Source organism: Spea bombifrons, chromosome 2, assembly GCF_027358695.1.
Source record: "Spea bombifrons isolate aSpeBom1 chromosome 2, aSpeBom1.2.pri, whole genome shotgun sequence".
Lineage (NCBI taxonomy): Eukaryota > Metazoa > Chordata > Amphibia > Anura > Pelobatidae > Spea > Spea bombifrons.
This window is the reverse complement of record NC_071088.1, coordinates 141,960,833-141,965,832: the sequence shown is the minus strand read 5'-3', so window position 1 is coordinate 141,965,832 and position 5,000 is coordinate 141,960,833. Positions and strand designations below refer to the sequence as shown.

Genomic DNA, 5,000 nt, shown 5'->3' with positions numbered 1-5,000 from the left:
AGCAGCAGCAGCAGCAGCAGCAGCAGCAGCAGCAGCAGCAGCAGCAGCAGCAGCAGCAGCAGCAGCAGCAGCAGCAGCAGCAGAATAAGAGAAGTAAAATAAAAATCTTTCACACCTGCGGCCATACCACCCTGAAAGCGCCTGATCTCGGAAGCTAAGCAGGGTTGGGCCTGGTTAGTACCTGGATGGGAGACCGCCTGGGAATACCAGGTGTTGTAGGCTTTTAATTTTTTCTCACAGTCCGGGGAGAGCTTTTTGCCATGTGTTTCTTGCTCATCATCAAAGCTTTAAACCCTTATTTGAACCTTCTCACCTTCTCTGTCCTGTCCCAGGGCTTATAATTCTTTTTGTCTGACGACAAGCAGCAGCAGCAGCAGCAGCAGCAGCAGCAGCAGCAGCAGCAGCAACAGAATAAGAGAAGTAAAATAAAAAACTTTCACACCTCCGGCCATACCACCCTGAAAGCGCCCGATCTCGTCTGATCTCGGAAGCTAAGCAGGGTTGGGCCTGGTTAGTACCTGGATGGGAGACCGCCTGGGAATACCAGGTGTTGTAGGCTTTTAATTTTTTCTCACAGTCCGGGGAGAGCTTTTTGCCATGTGTTTCTTGCTCATCATCAAAGCTTTAAACCCTTATTTGAACCTTCTCACCTTCTCTGTCCTGTCCCAGGGCTTATAATTCTTTCTGTCTGACGACAAGCAGCAGCAGCAGCAGCAGCAGCAGCAGCAGCAGCAGCAGCAGCAGCAGCAGCAGAATAAGAGAAGTAAAATAAAAAACTTTCACACCTGCGGCCATACCACCCTGAAAGCGCCCGATCTCGTCTGATCTCGGAAACTAAGCAGGGTTGGGCCTGGTTAGTACCTGGATGGGAGACCGCCTGGGAATACCAGGTGTTGTAGGCTTTTAATTTTTTCTCACAGTCCGGGAAGAGCTTTTTGCCATGTGTTTCTTGCTCATCATCAAAGCTTTAAACCCTTATTTGAACCTTCTCACCTTCTCTGTCCTGTCCCAGGGCTTATAATTCTTTTTGTCTGACGACAAGCAGCAGCAGCAGCAGCAGCAGCAGCAGCAGCAGCAGCAGCAACAGAATAAGAGAAGTAAAATAAAAAACTTTCACACCTGCGGCCATACCACCCTGAAAGCGCCCGATCTCGTCTGATCTCGGAAGCTAAGCAGGGTTGGGCCTGGTTAGTACCTCGATGGGAGACCGCCTGGGAATACCAGGTGTTGTAGGCTTTTAATTTTTTCTCACAGTCCGGGGAGAGCTTTTTGCCATGTGTTTCTTGCTCATCATCAAAGCTTTAAACCCTTATTTGAACCTTCTCACCTTCTCTGTCCTGTCCCAGGGCTTATAATTCTTTCTGTCTGACGACAAGCAGCAGCAGCAGCAGCAGCAGCAGCAGCAGCAGCAGCAGCAGCAGCAGCAGCAGCAGCAGCAGCAGCAGCAGCAGCAGCAACAGAATAAGAAAAGTAAAATAAAGAGCTTTCACACCTGCAGCCATACCTCCCTGAAAGCGCCCGATCTCATCTGATCTCGGAAGCTAAGCAGGGTTGGGCCTGGTTAGTACCTGGATGGGAGACCGCCTGGGAATACCAGGTGTTGTAGGCTTTTTCTTTTCTCACAGTCCGGGGAGAGCTTTTTGCCATGTGTTTCTTGCTCATCATCAAAGCTTTAAACCCTTATTTGAACCTTCTCACCTTCTCTGTCCTGTCCCAGGGCTTATAATTCTTTCTGTCTGACGACAAGCAGCAGCAGCAGCAGCAGCAGCAGCAGCAGCAGCAGCAGCAGCAGCAGCAGCAGCAGCAGCAGCAGCAGCAGCAGCAACAGAATAAGAGAAGTAAAATAAAAAACTTTCACACCTGCGGCCATACCACCACGAAAGCGCCCGATCTCGTCTGATCTCGGAAGCTAAGCAGGGTTGGGCCTGGTTAGTACCTGGATGGGAGACCGCCTGGGAATACCAGGTGTTGTAGTCTTTTTCTTTTCTCACAGTCCGGGGAGAGCTTTTTGCCATGTGTTTCTTGCTCATCATCAAAGCTTTAAACCCTTATTTGAACCTTCTCACCTTCTCTGTGCAGTCCCAGGGCTTATAATTCTTTCTGTCTGACGACAAGCAGCAGCAGCAGCAGCAGCAGCAGCCGCAGCAGCAGCAGCAGCAGCAGCAGAATAAGAGAAGTAAAATAAAAAACTTTCACACCTGCGGCCATACCGCCCTGAAAGCGCCCGATCTCGTCTGATCTCGGAAGCTAAGCAGGGTTGGGCCTGGTTAGTACCTGGATGGGAGACCGCCTGGGAATACCAGGTGTTGTAGGCTTTTAATTTTTTCTCACAGTCCGGGGAGAGCTTTTTGCCATGTGTTTCTTGCTCATCATCAAAGCTTTAAACCCTTATTTGAACCTTCTCACCTTCTCTGTCCTGTCCCAGGGCTTATAATTCTTTTTGTCTGACGACAAGCAGCAGCAGCAGCAGCAGCAGCAGCAGCAGCAGCAGCAGCAGCAGCAGCAGCAGCAGCAGCAGCAGCAGCAGCAGCAGCAGCAGCAGCAGCAGCAGCAGCAGCAGCAGCAGCAGCAGCAGCAGCAGCAGCAGCAGCAGCAGCAGCAGCAGCAGCAGAATAAGAGAAGTAAAATAAAAAACTTTCACACCTGCGGCCATACCACCCTGAAAGCGCCTGATCTCGGAAGCTAAGCAGGGTTGGGCCTGGTTAGTACCTGGATGGGAGACCGCCTGGGAATACCAGGTGTTGTAGGCTTTTAATTTTTTCTCACAGTCCGGGGAGAGCTTTTTGCCATGTGTTTCTTGCTCATCATCAAAGCTTTAAACCCTTATTTGAACCTTCTCACCTTCTCTGTCCTGTCCCAGGGCTTATAATTCTTTTTGTCTGACGACAAGCAGCAGCAGCAGCAGCAGCAGCAGCAGCAGCAGCAGCAGCAGCAGCAGCAGCAGCAGCAGCAGCAGCAGCAGCAGCAGCAGCAACAGAATAAGAGAAGTAAAATAAAAAACTTTCACACCTGCGGCCATACCACCCTGAAAGCGCCCGATCTCGTCTGATCTCGGAAGCTAAGCAGGGTTGGGCCTGGTTAGTACCTGGATGGGAGACCGCCTGGGAATACCAGGTGTTGTAGGCTTTTTCTTTTCTCACAGTCCGGGGAGAGCTTTTTGCCATGTGTTTCTTGCTCATCATCAAAGCTTTAAACCCTTATTTGAACCTTCTCACCTTCTCTGTCCTGTCCCAGGGCTTATAATTCTTTTTGTCTGACGACAAGCAGCAGCAGCAGCAGCAGCAGCAGCAGCAGCAGCAGCAGCAGCAGCAGCAGCAGCAGCAGCAGCAGCAGCAGCAGCAGCAGCAGCAGCAACAGAATAAGAGAAGTAAAATAAAAAACTTTCACACCTGCGGCCATACCACCCTGAAAGCGCCCGATCTCGTCTGATCTCGGAAGCTAAGCAGGGTTGGGCCTGGTTAGTACCTCGATGGGAGACCGCCTGGGAATACCAGGTGTTGTAGGCTTTTAATTTTTTCTCACAGTCCGGGGAGAGCTTTTTGCCATGTGTTTCTTGCTCATCATCAAAGCTTTAAACCCTTATTTGAACCTTCTCACCTTCTCTGTCCTGTCCCAGGGCTTATAATTCTTTCTGTCTGACGACAAGCAGCAGCAGCAGCAGCAGCAGCAGCAGCAGCAGCAGCAGCAGCAGCAGCAGCAGCAGCAGCAGCAGCAGCAGCAGCAGCAGCAGCAGCAGCAGCAGCAACAGAATAAGAAAAGTAAAATAAAGAGCTTTCACACCTGCAGCCATACCTCCCTGAAAGCGCCCGATCTCATCTGATCTCGGAAGCTAAGCAGGGTTGGGCCTGGTTAGTACCGGGATGGGAGACCGCCTGGGAATACCAGGTGTTGTAGGCTTTTAATTTTTTCTCACAGTCCGGGGAGAGCTTTTTGCCATGTTTCTTGCTCATCATCAAAGCTTTAAACCCTTATTTGAACCATCTCACCTTCTCTGTCCTGTCCCATGGCTTATAATTCTTTTTGTCTGACGACAAGCAGCAGCAGCAGCAGCAGCAGCAGCAGCAGCAGCAGCAGCAACAGAATAAGAGAAGTAAAATAAAAAACTTTCACACCTGCGGCCATACCACCCTGAAAGCGCCCGATCTCGTCTGATTTCGGAAGCTAAGCAGGGTTTGGCCTGGTTAGTACCTGGATGGGAGACTGCCTGGGAATACCAGGTGTTGTAGGCTTTTAATTTTTTCTCACAGTCCGGGGAGAGCTTTTTGCCATGTTTCTTGCTCATCATCAAAGCTTTAAACCCTTATTTGAACCTTCTCACCTTCTCTGTCCTGTCCCAGGGCTTATAATTCTTTTTGTCTGACGACAAGCAGCAGCAGCAGCAGCAGCAGCAGCAGCAGCAGCAGCAGCAGCAGCAACAGAATAAGAGAAGTAAAATAAAAAACTTTCACACCTGCGGCCATACCACCCTGAAAGCGCCCGATCTCGTTTGATCTCGGAAGCTAAGCAGGGTTGGGCCTGGTTAGTACCTGGATGGCAGACCGCCTGGGAATACCAGGTGTTGTAGGCTTTTAATTTTTTCTCACAGTCCGGGGAGAGCTTTTTGCCATGTGTTTCTTGCTCATCATCAAAGCTTTAAACCCTTATTTGAACCTTCTCACCTTCTCTGTCCTGTCCCAGGGCTTATAATTCTTTCTGTCTGACGACAAGCAGCAGCAGCAGCAGCAGCAGCAGCAGCAGCAGCAGCAGCAGCAGCAGCAGCAGCAGCAGCAGCAGCAGCAGCAGCAGCAGCAGCAGCAGCAGCAGCAGCAGCAGCAGCAGCAGCAGCAGCAGCAGCAACAGAATAAGAGAAGTAAAATAAAGAGCTTTCACACCTGCGGCCATACCACCCTGAAAGCGCCTGATTTCGGAAGCTAAGCAGGGTTGGGCCTGGTTAGTACCTCGATGGGAGACCGCCTGGGAATACCAGCTGTTGTAGGCTTTTTCTTTTCTCACAGTCCGGG

The 5,000-nt window shown here is 50.6% G+C and overlaps 11 non-coding genes and 3 pseudogenes across 11 annotated transcripts; all 14 read left to right on the top strand.

The window, feature by feature from the left end:
• The first annotated feature begins 113 nt into the window (after positions 1–113).
• Positions 114–222, top strand: LOC128479795 (uncharacterized; annotated as a pseudogene).
• A 218-nt stretch (positions 223–440) lies between these two features.
• LOC128477507 (5S ribosomal RNA) lies at positions 441–559 on the top strand. The gene has a single exon (XR_008348476.1). It is a non-coding gene; the product is annotated as a 5S ribosomal RNA (ribosomal RNA).
• Positions 560–783: 224 nt separating this feature from the next.
• LOC128478083 (5S ribosomal RNA) lies at positions 784–902 on the top strand. The gene has a single exon (XR_008349021.1). It is a non-coding gene; the product is annotated as a 5S ribosomal RNA (ribosomal RNA).
• Positions 903–1,117: 215 nt separating this feature from the next.
• LOC128476811 (5S ribosomal RNA) lies at positions 1,118–1,236 on the top strand. The gene has a single exon (XR_008347806.1). It is a non-coding gene; the product is annotated as a 5S ribosomal RNA (ribosomal RNA).
• A 254-nt stretch (positions 1,237–1,490) lies between these two features.
• On the top strand, positions 1,491–1,609 carry LOC128476600 (5S ribosomal RNA). Its single transcript, XR_008347605.1, has one exon. It is a non-coding gene; the product is annotated as a 5S ribosomal RNA (ribosomal RNA).
• Positions 1,610–1,858: 249 nt separating this feature from the next.
• Positions 1,859–1,977, top strand: LOC128479115 (5S ribosomal RNA). The gene has a single exon (XR_008350004.1). It is a non-coding gene; the product is annotated as a 5S ribosomal RNA (ribosomal RNA).
• Positions 1,978–2,196: 219 nt separating this feature from the next.
• Positions 2,197–2,315, top strand: LOC128476628 (5S ribosomal RNA). Its single transcript, XR_008347632.1, has one exon. It is a non-coding gene; the product is annotated as a 5S ribosomal RNA (ribosomal RNA).
• A 326-nt stretch (positions 2,316–2,641) lies between these two features.
• On the top strand, positions 2,642–2,750 carry LOC128479794 (uncharacterized; annotated as a pseudogene).
• A 257-nt stretch (positions 2,751–3,007) lies between these two features.
• On the top strand, positions 3,008–3,126 carry LOC128479180 (5S ribosomal RNA). The gene has a single exon (XR_008350065.1). It is a non-coding gene; the product is annotated as a 5S ribosomal RNA (ribosomal RNA).
• Positions 3,127–3,387: 261 nt separating this feature from the next.
• Positions 3,388–3,506, top strand: LOC128476809 (5S ribosomal RNA). The gene has a single exon (XR_008347804.1). It is a non-coding gene; the product is annotated as a 5S ribosomal RNA (ribosomal RNA).
• Positions 3,507–3,778: 272 nt separating this feature from the next.
• LOC128477252 (5S ribosomal RNA) lies at positions 3,779–3,897 on the top strand. The gene has a single exon (XR_008348232.1). It is a non-coding gene; the product is annotated as a 5S ribosomal RNA (ribosomal RNA).
• Positions 3,898–4,110: 213 nt separating this feature from the next.
• On the top strand, positions 4,111–4,229 carry LOC128479420 (5S ribosomal RNA). Its single transcript, XR_008350300.1, has one exon. It is a non-coding gene; the product is annotated as a 5S ribosomal RNA (ribosomal RNA).
• Positions 4,230–4,448: 219 nt separating this feature from the next.
• On the top strand, positions 4,449–4,567 carry LOC128478198 (5S ribosomal RNA). Its single transcript, XR_008349131.1, has one exon. It is a non-coding gene; the product is annotated as a 5S ribosomal RNA (ribosomal RNA).
• Positions 4,568–4,869: 302 nt separating this feature from the next.
• Positions 4,870–4,978, top strand: LOC128480690 (uncharacterized; annotated as a pseudogene).
• The last annotated feature ends 22 nt before the right edge of the window (positions 4,979–5,000 follow it).